A 16,503-nucleotide genomic window follows, 5' to 3' on the forward strand; every position below is an offset into this window, starting at 1 on the left:
ATATCATAATCAATATTGTCATTATAATCATCATTCTTACTTTTATACTAAAATAAAAGTAGTAGCTTTAATGCTATTATAATTATGGCTGCATGGTTCACATAAATTATAACTTGCATAAAATATTTTTTTCTTTTGAGACTACACATATTTAGATATTTAAAAAATAATATATATATATATATATATATATATATATATATATATATATATATATATATATATATATATATATATATATATATAGGTAGACATGAATTAAAAAACAAATCATGCATCAATACATCTCCACTAGATTTATACTTTTTGTTCATTTAAATATAATTAGTATAATTATACATATATCTTGTATCAGTTTAAACATTGAAACAATTATATTTATTTAATATATTATACATGTTTTATTTTTTTAAACCACTAAATAGACATTTTATTTAAATTATGAATGACAATAAAAAATAAAATAATAAAAAATCAGTCTGCATATTATTCACCTGCTCGGTCTGTCACGTGATCATGTTTCACAGTTGTCTGCTTTTTTATTCATTTGCACCTCAGCTCATAAACGATAAAAATACCTCACCGCAGCATTGAGGAAAAACATATTGTTACCAGAAGGCTTTGTCACAAATATAACGTGCGGTTCGAACAAATTAAGTCACGAACACAAACAACACAAAGTGTAGATTGCATATAACAACTGAAGGGGAGAAAAAAAAATCTACTTTTAAAAAAGTGCAAACTTTTCAACTGTTCTTAATCAAATAAGGGCATTTGCACCCCGTGACTATTGTTTGTATGTGGGTTGCAGGTGTACAAAACATGTTGTTAGTAATCAAATTTGTGTTCTGAGGCAGAAGAGAAGCACTAACCTCTCAGAGTTGTGAAAGTGAAGTGTTGTTTGTGGGCGTTGTGCATTTTGTGCCGTGCATCCGTGCAGATTTCTGTGTCAGCAGCGACATTTGATTTAAAAAAAAAAAAAACAATACGACTGGTGCGGTATATTAACTATAATTCAGATTTATCATCTCTAAGACCCCGACTGACTTCAACACACCGTTTAACACTTCAGTCTTGCGTGTGGCCTGCTTAATAGCTATTATGCTTGAAGGAGCACTTTAAAGATTTCAAATCATTTCTTTGGGCAAACACTAATGAATTATGTCACCATAACCGCTATCCAAAAGGGCCAGCGAACCAGCGGTAATTATGGGCCGACAGAAAGTCATTTGTGTGTGCGTGAGTGAGAAGGTTTATTTGGTTTACAGGGACATACAGGATAAGTTGTATAACGACATGGGTATGACTTAGTGTGTCTGTGTGTGTGTGTGTGTGTGTGTGTAGATATATGTGGTTTACAGGGACACAAGTTATATAATGACATGGGTATGACTTAGTGTGTCTGTGTGTGTGTGTGTGTAGATTTATGTGGTTTACACAAGTTATATAATGACATGAGTATGAGTTAGTGTGTCTGTGTGTGTGTAGATTTATGTGGTTTACACAAGTTATATAATGACATGAGTATGAGTTAGTGTGTTTGTTTGTGTGTAGATTTATGTGGTTTACAGGGAGATAAGTTATATAATGACATAAGTATGACTCAGTGTGTGTGTGTTTGTATGTGTGCAGTTTTATGTGGTTTACAGGGACATATACGTTGTATAATGACATGGGTATGACTTAGTGTGTCTATGTGTGTGTTTGTGTGTAGATTTATGTGGCTTATAGGGACATAAGTTATATAATGACATAAGTATGACTTAGTGTGTGTGTCTGTGTGCAGGATTATGTGGTTTACAGGGACATATAAGTTGTATAATGACATGAGTATGACTTAGTGTGTCTGTGTGTGTGTACATTTATGTGGTTTACGGGGACATAAGTTACATAATGACATAAGTATGACTTAGTGTGTGTGTATGTGTGCAGGATTATGTGGTTTACAGGGACATATACGTTGTATAATGACATGGGTATGACTTAGTGTGTCTATGTGTGTGTTTGTGTGTAGATTTATGTGGCTTATAGGGACATAAGTTACATAATTACATAAGTATGACTTAGTGTGTGTGTATGTGTGCAGTTTTATGTGGTTTACAGGGACATATAAGTTGTTAAATGACATGGGTATGACTTAGTGTGTCTATGTGTGTGTTTGTGTGTAGATTTATGTGGCTCATAGGGACATAAGTTACATAATGACATAAGTATGACTTAGTGTGTGTGTATGTGTGCAGGATTATGTGGTTTACAGGGACATATAAGTTGTTAAATGACATGGGTATGACTTAGTGTGTCTATGTGTGTGTTTGTGTGTAGATTTATGTGGCTTATAGGGACATAAGTTATATAATGACATAAGTATGACTCAGTGTGTGTGTATGTGTGCAGGATAATGTGGTTTACAGGGACATATAAGTTGTTAAATGACATGACCATGACTTAGTGTGTCTATGTGTAAGTGTGTGTACATTTATGTGGCTTATAGGGACATAAGTTATATAATGACATAAGTATGACTCAGTGTGTGTGTGTGTTTGTATGTCTGCAGGATTATGTGGTTTACAGGGACATATAAGTTGTATAATGACATGAGTATGACTTAGTGCGTGTGTGTGTTCATTTATCTGGCTTATAGGGACATAAGTTATATAATGACATAAGTATGACTTAGTGTGTGTGTCTGTGTGCAGGATTATGTGGTTTACAGGGACATATAAGTTGTATAATGACATGAGTATGACTTAGTGCGTGTGTGTGTGTACATTTATGTGGCTTATAGGGACATAAGTTATATAATGACATAAGTATGACTTAGTGTGTGTGTATGTGTGCAGGATTAAGTGGTTTACAGGGACATAAGTTACATAATGACATAAGTATGACTTAGTGTGTGTGTATGTGTGCAGGATTATGTGGTTTACAGGGACATATAAGTTGTATAATGACATGAGTATAACTAAGTGTGTCTGTGTGTGTGTACATTTATGTGGTTTGCGGGGACATAAGTTACATAATGACATAAGTATGACTTAGTGTGTGTGTATGTGTGCAGGATTATGTGGTTTACAGGGACATATAAGTTGTTAAATGACATGAGCATGACTTAGTGTGTCTATGTGTATGTGTGTGTGTACATTTATGTGGCTTATAGGGACATAAGTTATATAATGACATAAGTATGACTCAGTTTGTGTGTTTGTATGTGTGCAGGATTATGTGGTTTACAGGGACATATACGTTGTATGACATGAGTATGACTTAGTGTGTGTGTGTGTGTGTGTGTGTATACATTTATGTAGCTTATAGGGACATAAGTTATATAATGACATAAGTATGACTCAATTTGTGTGTTTGTATGTGTGCAGGTTTATGTAGTTTACATATAAGGGGACATAAAAGTTTTTTAATGACATGGGAATAACTTGGTGTGTTTGTCTGCATGTGTTTATGTGGTTTATAGGGACATAAAGTATGAGTTATATAATGACATGAGTATAACTGTGTGTGTGTGTGGGGGGGGGGTTAAGTGGTTTACAGGGACATATAAGTTGTATAATGATATGAGTATGACTTGTGTTTGTTTGTGTGTGTGTGTGCACGCAGGTATATGTGGTTTACACAGATATATAAGTTGTTTAATGGCATGGGCACTTTGTGTGTGTGTGTGTAGATTTATGTGGTTTACAGGGACATAAGTTATATAATGACACAAGTATGACTTTGTGTATGTGTGTGTGTCTGTATGTGTGTGTGTGTTTATTTGGTTTACAGGGACATACAGTATAAGTTATATAATGACATGGGTATGACTTAGTGTCTCTGTGTGTGTGTAGATTTATGTGGTTTACAGAGTCATCAGTTATATTATGACATAAGTGTGACTTGTGCTTGTGCGTATGTGTGTGTGTGTGTGTGTGTGTGTGTGTGTGTGTGTGTGTGTGTGTGTGTGTGTGTGTGTGTGTGTGTGTGTGTGTGTGTGTGTTTGTGTGTGCGCATGTTAATCAAAAGGCTGTGATTTATAAGAAACACGGCTGCATGAAAAGCCAGCCTTTATGTTCCTTTATGTTCTTATATAAACACACACACACACACACACACACACACTAACACACACACATATATATATATATATATATATATATATATATATATATATATATATATATATATATATATGTGTGTGTGTGTGTGTATGTATATATATATATATATATATATATATATATATATATATATATATATATATATATATATATATATATATATATATATATATACTTTGTGTGTGTAGATTTTAGTGTGCAACTAACTATCTCTATGATTGCACACACTCACACACACACACACATAGTGGAGGAAATAAGTATTGAACACGTCACCATTTTTCTCAGAAAACATATTTCTAAAGGTGTCATTGACTTGAAATGTTCACAGGATGTTGGTAACCAAAAAAAATCCATATATGCAAAGAAAACAAAACTAATTAGTTTACAAATGAAGTTATGCGTAATGAAATATATATTTGAAATGGTATAAAAAGTGTGATGGATTTTGATTTATACCTTCCAATCACTCTCAGCATGGATCATTGTTTATTCTCCTCTCATCAGACTGTTTTCTCATTATTTCATTAAATATGATTATTTGGTCGGTGCCAGTGGTGTAGTAGTTAGTGCGTCAACACACGCACTTCCGTGCTCACGGCGACCCGAGTTTGATTCCTGCCTCACTGTTCTATGCCGATCCTTCCCCTCTCTGCTCCCCATGCTTTCCTGTCAATACTCTCTACTTTCCTATACATAAATGTGAAAACCCAGGAAAAAAAAATTTATAAAAAAAAAAAAATATATATATATATATATATATATATATATATATATATATATATATATATATATATATATACACACATATATATATATATATATGATTATTTGATTATTTAAATCCGTATTTTGAAATGATTTTACTAATGAATAAATTTACAAGAGTTTGCAAAACTTTTAATAAAGAGCTTCTTGTGCATTAATCCAGCACTTAAAATAATTCCTGAATGACTCTAGGACACTGAAGTAGAGTAATGACAACAGCTTTAAACACAAGTAAAAAATTATATTTTAAACATGAAAACCAGTTACTTTAAATCGAAAGCGTTCACACTTAGCTGATGATTGATTATAAAGCTTGTTTGGCCTGCTGTCCCGGGAGAGAGCCCTGAGCTCAAAAGATCCTCGAGCCTGGGGCTACCTCCTGTTTGCAAGGTGAAAGTGGAGTTTGAGCTCATGTAGATCTCGAGAACTCCCCTGCTGTAGTAGCTAATGAACAGATAGTGATTTCTCTTGAGACATAACTACTTACTAGGAGCATGTCTATGGTGCCGATTTGGATTAGTCAATTAACTTAAGTTGCACGTTTTTGGACGGTGAGAGGAAACCGGGAACCTGGGGGAAAACCTACGTGAGCACGGGGAGAACGTGTAAACTCCGCACAGAAACGTCGGCTGGCTTAGTAAGGACTACAACCAGTGACGTTCTTGCTTTGAGGCAACAGTGCTAACCACTGGGCCACCGTGCCACCCATCTAGGAAAGGAGGAGGAGTAGGGGTGGAAGGGGGGATTCTTCAAAACGAAGATGGCTGTTAGATGGACCTTAGGGTATTTATAGTGGCTTTTGAATCGTCTGATTGGTGAATCATAAATTGAACAACGCTGGACCGGCTGCAAGCAATCATAAGCATGTGATCCTCTCGAAATTAGTTTATAAATAAACTTCACTAATATTTCAAGACCTTTATATGTTTCCCAAATAATTACAGCCTTAGTTAAAGGCATTAAACAAACCCATTAAACAAAAATTGAAAGCGTTATCACAAAATCACTGCGCTAATCTGGACATTAAGGCTTTAACATGTTTGAGAAAACCACCAGGAAAACCCACTCAAAGCAGAGAAGCTGCCTCTGCCCTCCTAAACCATGTGAAGGTGGACTAAATTTAATTACAGCCTCTATAAAATCCATTTGGCAAATATTTCAAGGTACAGCACAAGCCCAGAAATTGCAAACAGGACTGGCAAGCGCACACAGCGGCTGATGGTGAGTGACAGTAATCCATGAAGAGAAGAACCAAATTACCGCGTTTATTCCCAACCCTGTTTCCTATTCTGTGATGCATTTTTTCTCTCTTTTACTTATAAAAAACAAACAAACAAAAAAAGACAGAAAGAGAAAACACATCTGCTGAGCAAATATTTCAAATAATGTCTGTTTCATGTTTGTGTACTGCCATGGAAGCCAAAGCTGAGAAGCTGAGCCAGAAACACAACTGTCAGTCTTCCCGATCCACTCATTCGGGTGGTAATTCAAGACGAAACAATCAAAAAAATATATATAAATAAATAAATAAAAGCAGAAAAGGGAAAAGAAAGAGAAAGATTGTTTCACTCTCTCGAGCGAGTGATTGTTGTTAATTGCCATTTAGCAGTCGCTTTTTTTTCTACAAAGCGTAACACCACACACAACTGAAATGTAGTTCTTTTGGGACATATGGGCACTTTGTTATTGTTCAAAGTCTGAAAGTGTTGTGTTTATTCGGAATAAAGAGCCTTTAATGCATCTAATACAGCATCACATTTGACTACATCCACTACTGTTCATTTGCATATCATCACTGGGAAATATCTGTGCAATTAATTGAAATCCAATTTAAATTTTGGCAACCAATTATTTTTTAAAAAAACTAAATCAGTGCAATCATGTAACGTGACTTTTGGAGTATGGGATGTGCTTGATTTATTGAAGTTTTATTACATTAATTCAAGGTATTAAATTCTCATTTTAAAAACGTAACCCTTTATTAATTTCTGGAGATCACAAATTATGTAGCCAGAAGTACGTATGGCAGCTTTTGGTCTTTAAACAGAATGCTGCAGGTGGGTATTACACCATTCTTTTTGTGCGCTTACCAGTTAACTGCTCACCTCAGTATAGATGGCTTTCCTGCTTTTACCAGTTTGTCCAGTTAGCTCACCATGCATGTCGGCGGACCTGAGACGCAGGGAGGAGTTGACAACAAGAGTCTGGTGAAAAACGGTTTCAGAAACCAGGTTAAGACAAAAACAACAGACAAAAAAAACAAAATAAACAAGGGTGAGAATGTGGTAAAATCTGAAAACGTGGTAAAAATCAGATGAGGGCTTTCTTTTTCTGGATTGCTTTTTAAAAATGTCCATTGGGTTTAGGAAAGTGGGTGGGCAGGTCAATCTGTGCTTTTGAAAACACTATTGGTTGGGTTTAGCGAAGGAGGAGGGTGAGTCAGTCAATATGTCAGTCAATAAGTCTGGCCAACACCACCAAACACCCACCTTCCCTGACAGCTGAGCGGGACTCTGCAAAATAAACCGTGAAACTCTGACCAATGTGAGGAGAGTTTACTCACATGTGACTTGTTTTAGTTCTTTTGGTCTGTTTAGAAACTTTGCAGTGTTAAAGCAAACCGCACCAAGAGCAAAAAGCAACAATGTAACAATAGTAATCTCTGTTTCGGAACAACTGAATCGATTCACAGGTGTGAAAGCATCCTTAATGTTATTGATTAATGCACTTGACAGATATTATTTATTCATTTTCCTTCTGCTTAGTCCCTGTTTTTTCAAGGGTTACCACAGTGGAATGAACCGCCACTTACTTGACAGTTTTATGTTTTATTTTACTTTAGATGCTTTGTGTGTTTTATGTCTAGTAAAATAAATTCTTACTGGATTTTTTGTGATTTTTCAGCTAATTACTGTCTTGTCCCAATAGGTGGATTTAGAGGTTTTTGCAAAAAAAAGCGCAAGTGGATTTTGCTGGTTTTGACGCAAAAGAAAATCTATCTTGTTAAAAGCCAAAGAATTGTCTAAAGTGACATTTTGTAAAAAAAAAAATTATTGTATTTACCAGCTAATAACCTTTTCATTATCTATTAAATAAAACTTCTGAACTTAATCGAAAATGCTCATTCACAAAAAAAAAAGGTCTGATGGATTTAGAGGGTTTTGCATCTGAACTCTTCATATATTCATATATTGATTATGCTTTAATATCAAGCTCCTGTTGTTTGTCTGCTTCCAAACAGGTTTCCACTTTAACTGGTATTTGCATAATAATTTGAGACGCAAAAATCTTCGCTGTCATCTTAAATATTACTAGTGTGACCGCACTTGCAGTAAGCCGCATTAAATACCGTTAGCATGGCACATTTTCCATTATGCAACATCGTCTGTTGGCTCTAAACAAAAGGCACACAGACTACAAAAGTTTACCAAAAAACACGAAATCTCCCACATGAGCCGACTCGACGCACGCTCCACACGGGTGATCTCACAGCCAGGTGAGGATGAAAACAGCAGAGTGTGGCCTACTTTCAGCACGCCGTGTGTTTGTCGTCGATGTAATCTTCAGACAGGGGTTGAGTTGGAGTGGCGTTCTGCGAATGCGCAGACAGAGGAAGACCACACAGACGAACCGGGCTGAACATTTTACGCTTCCAACACGAGATTACATCGGCCTCACCCACGCTCCCCCACTGCGAACTCGCACGCCCAAAGCCGAAGCTAAGGGGACGCATTAAACACGCTTTTGGCTGAGATTCAGGTAGCTGCATTATTCTGCATCTTGGAAGCTGCGGTGCTATTATTAAACTGCCACATGCAGGAAACACAACGTGCTTTGCCCTATATTATTGTACACAACGCTGATGCCACAAACCTAGTTCGAGTTCCTGCTATGCATCTTTTGTTGCAGCTCACCTCATTCCCCATATTTCTGACATTTTCGAGTCATGTCTGAACACCTGACGTGCAGCTTTGGCAGAGAGTTACAAACCAGATCATCTGTGCAGCTTTATTTATGTTGTGGCCTACAAACGCATGCCGTTAGCAAAGGGAGTCCAAAGACGCAATGAGTGTTTGAGTAACAGGGGTCATCAGTAAAACTCCCATTTAAAAAAAATGTAAAAACACAGCTAAGTTCCATGCAATTCCCATTAAATTATTTTAAATTTATTATTATTATTATTATTATTGTTATTGTTAATACCATATCAGCAGCCGTGACAATAGGCATGCAATCATATTGGTTGAAATAATACATTTAAATTTGTTAGTAATAAGTATTTTTTCTGTTGTCATGAATTTACATTTTCATCAAAATCACAAGTATGAGAATATATATATATATATATATATATATATATATATATATATATATATATATATATATATATATAAATATATATATATATATATATATATATATATAAATATATATATATATATATATATATATATATATATAAATATATATATATATATATATATATATATATATATAAATATATATATATATATATATATATATATATATATATATATATATATATAAATATATATATATATATAAATATAAATATAAATATATATATATATATATATATATATATATATATATATATATATATATATATATATATATAAACAGTTAAAGTCAGAATTATTACCTATTATTAATTATTAAATATTATTAAAGTTATATTAAATATTATTATTAAATATTATTAATTTTTTTATTTATTTACCAAACGATGTCCAACAGAGTAAGGACATTTTCACAGTATGTCTTATAATATTTTTTCTTCTGGTGAAAGTCCTTTTTTTTTATTTCAGCTACAATAAAAGCAGTTATTAATTTTTTAAACACCATTTTAGGGTCAAAATTATTAGCCCTTTTAAGCTATATATTTTTTTTCTCGACTGTCTACAAAACAAATCACTGTTATACAATAACTTGCCTAATTACCCTAACCTGCCTAGTTGACCTAATTAACCTAGTTAAATGTAATTTTAAGCTCTATTGAAGTGTCTTGAAAAATATTTAGTCAAATATTATTTACTGTCATCATGGCAAAGATAAAATAAATCAGTTATTAGAAATGAGTTATTAAAACTATTATGTTTAAAAATGTGTAGAAAAAATCTGGGGAAACAGAAATTGGGGAAAAAATAAACAGGGGGACGAATAATTCAGAGAGGCTAATAATTCTGACTTCAACTGTGTGTAGTTTTTATTTTTTATTTTAATTTTTTTTAAAAACATCTCAAAAGGATTATTTTCTTCTGCTGGCCTAGATTGTTGGTCTGTCAAGATTTCCACTGACTTCATGGTAAAAAGAATTGTGGTTTCCATTTTAGCAACATATTCTATATCTAGAATACATTTACATTACTGAAAATATATTTTGGACAAAAGCTTTTTCTTATTCTCTAAAGAATTACATTGAGCACAACATTTTTTTTTTCTGCTGACGTGGATTTGTATTTGCCAGTTTTTACTGCCAATTTTTTTTTAATTTCCCAAGAAAATAATATGCAAAATTATGCATCATAGTTTATATGCAGCACAAGCTTTCTTTAAAAAAAGTTACAAAAAAGGAAAAAACTATTGTCAACTAGTTGACCTTATTATAATGCATGTTCTTTCAACTAACTTTGTTACATTCTAAAAATTGTTGGGCTGTTTCAACTCATTTTGCGCATAAAAAACCCCCCAGATATTCTCGGGGTTTAAAATACTACTTAAAAACTAAACCCAGTGGTTGAGTTTGCTAATTTCTTTACCCAAATTTGGGCTGAAACAATCCAACTTTTTTTTAAAGAGTTTAATGTTAGTTGATACACAACCAGCTGCACATGACTCTAATAAATCATAAATGTCTATTAAATATTATTGACTAACACAATATATGCTGGCATCATTTCTTCCACCAAAACAACAAGTGTAAGTGTGAGAATTATTTAATAAATATTCCAATAATATTAATACAATCATCCAACTTTTTTTCTATTATAAATTAACTTGTCAACTACAGACATACAGAATTATTCAATTGAGTATTATATATTTGTTTTGTTAGAGATAATGATGGCATGTATTGCTAAAAACACTTTAACTATTGTCGATTATTGTAATGCACAATCTTTAAACTAAGTTTGTTAAATAAATAAAAAATTGTGGGTCATTTTAACTAAATTTTGGGTATAAAAAACAGACCAAATCGCTGGGTTAAAAATATTATTTAAAATCTGAACCCAGTGGTTGAGTTTAAACATTTCTTTCCCCAAATTTAGACCAAAGCAATCCAACACTGACTCTAATAAATAATTAATGTCTATTAAATATTATTAACAAACACAATTTACGTGGGCACAATTTCCCTTTTTTCACCAAAATAACAAGTGTGAGAAATAATCTAGAAATATTGCATAAACATTTATTCATTCATTCTCCTTTGGCTTAGTCCCTTTATTCATCAGGGGACACCACAGCTTAATGAACCGCCAACTGTTGCATTTATTTAGTAATTGAAAATAATTGCAGACAGTTATTTCGCACTGTCATTGATCTGCAGTTATAATCAAATCCTGTTCATAGAAAGGTTAGTGATGAACATTTATATTTGAAGTATTGATGTGTATGAAGCCTCTGCTTTGTGAGAAGTGCTTCTCATGTGATATGAGTTTTACTTTGACGTCCTCAAGCGAGAATGACGTCGACTGAAACTTTCTGTCGTACACCACGTCCACCAAAAGGGTACCCTTGTTTAGGCTTGTGTTATGACGATACCTTTTTTAAGTAATAAGTAATCAAATAAGTTACTGTTTCTCCTGTTACAATGTCGTTGCTCTTACTGACAATAAAATTCTCATTACTATAAGTGAGAAACCTGAAGCAGTTTTTTATGCAAGCAGCATCTCTCTCAGCAATAAGACCTCTCTCTTTCTCTGGGGTGGGTGTGTGTGTTCAGGGCTGGGGTGGGTCACATAAGCAAACAGTGATGATGATTGGTGTGTCTGTGAACGTGGTGTAAATGAGAATGTGATGATTGGCTTAAATCAGGGGTGTCCAAACTCGGTCCTGGAGGGCCGGTGTCCTGCAAAGTTTAGCTCCAACCCCAATGAGACAGACCTAGGATAGCTAATTAAGCTCTTACAAGGCTTTCTAGAAACTTCAGGTGTTTTGAGGCAAGTTGGAGCTTAAATCAGCAGGACACCGGCCCTTCAGGACTGAGTTTGGACACCCCTGGATTAGATAGAGAACATTTCCATTATTTGCCAATCAGAGGCAGAGTAGGGCGGGTGTTCACACATAAGCACACACACAGTCGGTCGCATACACCAATGACCAGGAGTCAGAACGATGGCAAATCCAACAAATTTAAAGATAGCGTTTGCAAACTAGAAATATAAGCACTACTTTTTCTTCGTTGAGGTAAAAGGCAAGAATGTTTATGTATCGTGCACCTTATACCCAGGACAAAAGAGTCTCTCTGCGTCTGTGATGAGAAATTGTAATCTAATAAAGCACCTTACGTCTTCACAAGCTGCTACAAAATGAGTGGCTACGCAGGTGATAACGTGAGCTCTGCTGCCAAAGGAGGAGACGAAGCCACGATGTCAAAGCAAATAAAACTTCATTTTTCTCCACAGCAAACATGTGTTCAAATCTAAAAATGTGGTAAAAATCGGGTGAGTTTCTTTTTCTGGATTGCTTTTTAAAACCCCGTTGGTTGGGTTTAGGGAAGTGGGTAGGTGGGTCAATTGGTCCTTTTGAAAACACTATTGGTTGGGTTTAGGGAATGAGGAGGATGGGTCATTCAGTCAGTCGACAGTGGCCTCTAGTGGACTTACGAGAGAACAGCAGGTGTGAATGGCACTCACAAGAGAAATTTGAGATCTCATACACAGCTGCCTCTGGTGGATTCGCCAACCCAGCCTCATTCTGAAAACGTAGTCCCATGGATATTTTGGGAGACCGCGAAATCCATCCCGGGAGGTACGTATGGCTGCATTTCATTTTTTTTAAGCGAATGCTACGGGGCGGTATGACGCTCTTCCCTTTTGCGCTTACCGGCTGACCGCTTACCTCCGTGTGGAGGGCTTTCCCGCCGCAACCAGTTTGTCCGGTCAGCTCATCGTGTAGGTCGGCAGACTTCAGATGCAGAGAGGAGTTGACCTCGGCGACCGGGTTCGAGACCGGGGAAGCGCGGTTCAAGAAATCAGGTAAGACAAAAACAGAATCCAAAAAATAAAGTGAACGAGTTCATAACAGGGTGAGAACGTGGTGAAATCTGAAAACGTGGTAAAAAAAAAAAATAGACGAGGGCTTTTCTTTTTCTAGATGGCTTTTCTAAATTGTTGCTCGGGTTTAGGGAAGTGAGTGGGCGGGCGGGTCAATCGGTAAAACTGGTTGGGTTCAGGGAAGGAGGAGGGTGGGTCAGCCGATTGGCCAGTCGCACAGTCGATCATTCAGTCAGTCAGACAGCGGCATGTGGTGGGTTCACGTGAGAACAGCGCGGGCGCAAACGGCAAACAAAAACTGCAAACATACGTACCTCCCGGGATGTATTTCGTGGCCTCCAGAAACGTCTACGGGACTACGTTTTCAGAATGAGCCTGGGTTGGGATTCGCATAAACAAAAACTGCAAAACACAACAACATTAAAATAGTGTAGATTAGTGTACAATGTTTCATATTTATTTTATGGTCATTTGATGAATTAAAGCAATAGCTACTTTCCCTGGTTATTAGTTACTTTTATAATTATGTAACTCAGTTACTATTTGTGAGAAGCAACTAGTAACTATAACTAATTACTCTTTTAAAGGAACGTGCCCAGCACATGTTACTAGTTATTTAGTTAAAGATACTAATAAAGTTATGGTAACTAATAACCTTAACTTTTCCAAATGTGATTGTAATGCAATATCGTACACATTTTGTAAAGCTGCTTTAAACAATAATTACTGTGAAAAGCGCCAAACAAATAAACATGCATTGAATAAATAACAACAGGGGCTCATTCTGAAAATGTAGCCCTACAGTATATACGTTTCTGGAGATCACGAATTAGAACGGTTCTAGAAAGCAGGTAAGACAAAAACAGAAACCAAAAAAAATAAAATAAACAAGTACAGGGTGAGAATGTGGTAAAATCTGAAAACTAGGTTTTGGGAAGTGGGTGGACAGGTCAATCAGTGCTTTTTAAAACACTATGGGTTGGGTTTAGGGAAGGAGGAGGTCAGTCAGTCCGTCTCTCAGTCAGTCGACAGCGGCCTCTGATGAATTTATGCAAGAACAGCAGGCACAATTGGCACTTGTGAGAGAAATTTGAGATCTCAAACAGCATAAACAGCTGCCTCTGGTGGATTTGCGAAAACAAAAACTGCAAAAAAAAAAAAAAAAAAAAAAAAAAACTTGGGACATATTCGGTGCTCTCCAAAAATGTATATAGCAGTACATTTTCAGAATGAGCCTGGGTTGCCCACAACAACATTAAAATAGTGTAGATTAGTGTACAATGGTTTATATTTATTTTATAGTCATTTGGCAAATTAGATGTTTTTAAGTAACGCAATAGTTACTTTCCCTGGTAACTAGTTTCTTTTATAATTATGTAACTAATTACTCTTTTAAAGGAACGTGCCCAGCACTGGTTACTAGGTATTTAGTTAAAGTTACTAATAAAGTTATAGTAAATAATAACCTTAACTTTTCCAAATGTGATTGTAATGCAATATCGTACACATTTTGTAAAGCTGCTTTAAACAATAATTAATAAACATGCATTGAATAAATAACAACAGATCTCATTCTGAAAATGTAGCCCTATAAACGTTTCTGGAGATCACGAATTAGAACAGTTCTAGAAAGAAAGTAAGACAAAAACAGAAACCAAAAAATAAAATAAACAAGTAAAGTACAGGGTGAGAATGTGGTAAAATCTGAAAACTGGGTTCAGGGAAGTGGGTGGACAGGTCAATCAGTGCTTTTTAAAACACTTCTGGTTGGGTTTAGGGAAGGAGGAGGTCAGTCAATCGGTCAACCAGTCCATCTCTCAGTCAGTCGACAGTGGCCTCTGATGGATTTATGCAAGAACAGCAGGCACAAATGGCACTTGCGAGAGAAATTTGAGATCTCAAACAGCATACACAGCTGCTTCTGGTGGATTCGCGAAAACAAAAACTGCAAAAAAAAAAAAAAAAAAAATTGGGACATATTCGGTGCTCTCCAAAAATGTATATAGCAGTACATTTTCAGAACGAGCCTGGGTTGCCCACAACAACATTAAAATAGTGTAGATTAGTGTACAATGTTTTATATTTATTTTATAGTCATTTTAAGAATTAGATTTATTTTTATGTAACGCAATAGTTACTTTGCCTGGTAATTAGTTTCTTTTATAATTATGTAACTCAGTTACTATTTGTGAGAAGTAATTAGTAACTATAACTAATTACTCTTTTAAAGGAATGAGCCGAAGGTGCAGCTGATTGCGCCGGGATTCGAACACCAGTGTATGGTTGTTTCTTCGTTATAAACAGCATATCTCGGATGTTTTTGAGGGCTGCTGTCTGAGTCTGAAGGTCGCTTATTTTCCCTTGAGTTGGGCCGGGATCTATGTAGAGCTAACAACATGTTCTTTGTGAAAGGAGTTAAAAATAAATATACTTTTTCTACCGCAAATGTACTCCTCCTGCTAATTTGTGTTGACCGGTTTAAGGTCACAACAATGAATACTAGTTATTTAGTTAAAGTTACTTATAAAGTTATGGTAACTAATAACCTTAACTTTTACGAATTTGACAGTAATGCAATACATTTGTAAAGCTGCTTTGAAACAATAAATTACTGTGAAAAATGTTATAGAACTAAACATGAAATGGGGGAAAATACAAAATACTAACACAAAATACTGAAAACTGTGGAGTGTATATACATTTTCAGTCATCAATCTCCTACAGAACGAGCTCTTGTGTGCGGGTGCCATGCGGTGGGCAGCCCATGCATTGTGCCATGCGCTAATGGGCAAAACCCAGAGCGGGATGCCTCTAATCAGCCAGGCTGGGAGGGATCAAGCCTGATTTTTTCTTTTGCCACAGGGCATTTAGCGTTCCTGAAGAGGCGCGGATGGGCCGGTGGGAGGGGGGTATTGTCTGCCACGGCTGTGCGTTATAGGATTGAGCTCAAGTTTCCTTTGTGCGCTGATTTTTGTTGAGGGATTATGTTCTTTGAGAGAGTTGGGGACGGAGCGGAGGCGGCAGGCGGAGGGAGGCGCGCCGAGCCCCTGTCTTTGTTCAGAGCGCCGATCGGCAAGAGGAGAGGATACACAGAGAAAAAAAAAGAAAGCTCAATGAAGCAAGCATCTGTGTTCCAGTGTCATTGGGCTAGATGTCATGTAACCAGCCATGTAACAATTCAAAATCAATTTACCTCCCAAGAAGGGAAGCCACGTCTATGGTAATCGCTCCGGAAAACTTATTCCTTGGACTTCTGACACTTATAGATGGGATCAGATTTAGACGAATGGCTGCGGATGCTCATTTGTAACGGTCCTACGGGAGTGCTTAAAACATCCAAACAGTCCATGTAGGCTGTCAATTAATATGAGGTCATAAAAGAGTGG

General features: G+C 35.6%; 1 protein-coding gene across 25 annotated transcripts in view; it reads right to left on the bottom strand.

The window, feature by feature from the left end:
• The window catches only part of satb1b (SATB homeobox 1b), a 209,358-nt gene that overhangs the window by 188,139 nt on the left and 4,716 nt on the right, over nt 1-16,503 (bottom strand). For 7 of the 25 annotated variants that reach the window (XM_073925257.1, XM_073925244.1, XM_073925252.1 and 4 more), the window contains exons 4-5: nt 13,432-13,519; nt 6,983-7,081 (exon numbers count right to left, since the gene is read on the bottom strand). The exons of 4 other annotated variants lie outside the window; for them this stretch is intronic. The gene's annotated coding sequence lies outside the window, so the exon portion shown is untranslated. Of the gene's footprint in view, nt 1-6,967; nt 7,082-13,431; nt 13,520-16,503 lie in introns of all 25 variants that reach the window. 14 more of the 25 variants (XM_073925259.1, XM_073925246.1, XM_073925253.1 and 11 more) reach the window with 5 other exon arrangements.

Source organism: Danio rerio, chromosome 16 (genome assembly GCF_049306965.1).
Source record: "Danio rerio strain Tuebingen ecotype United States chromosome 16, GRCz12tu, whole genome shotgun sequence".
NCBI lineage: Eukaryota > Metazoa > Chordata > Actinopteri > Cypriniformes > Danionidae > Danio > Danio rerio.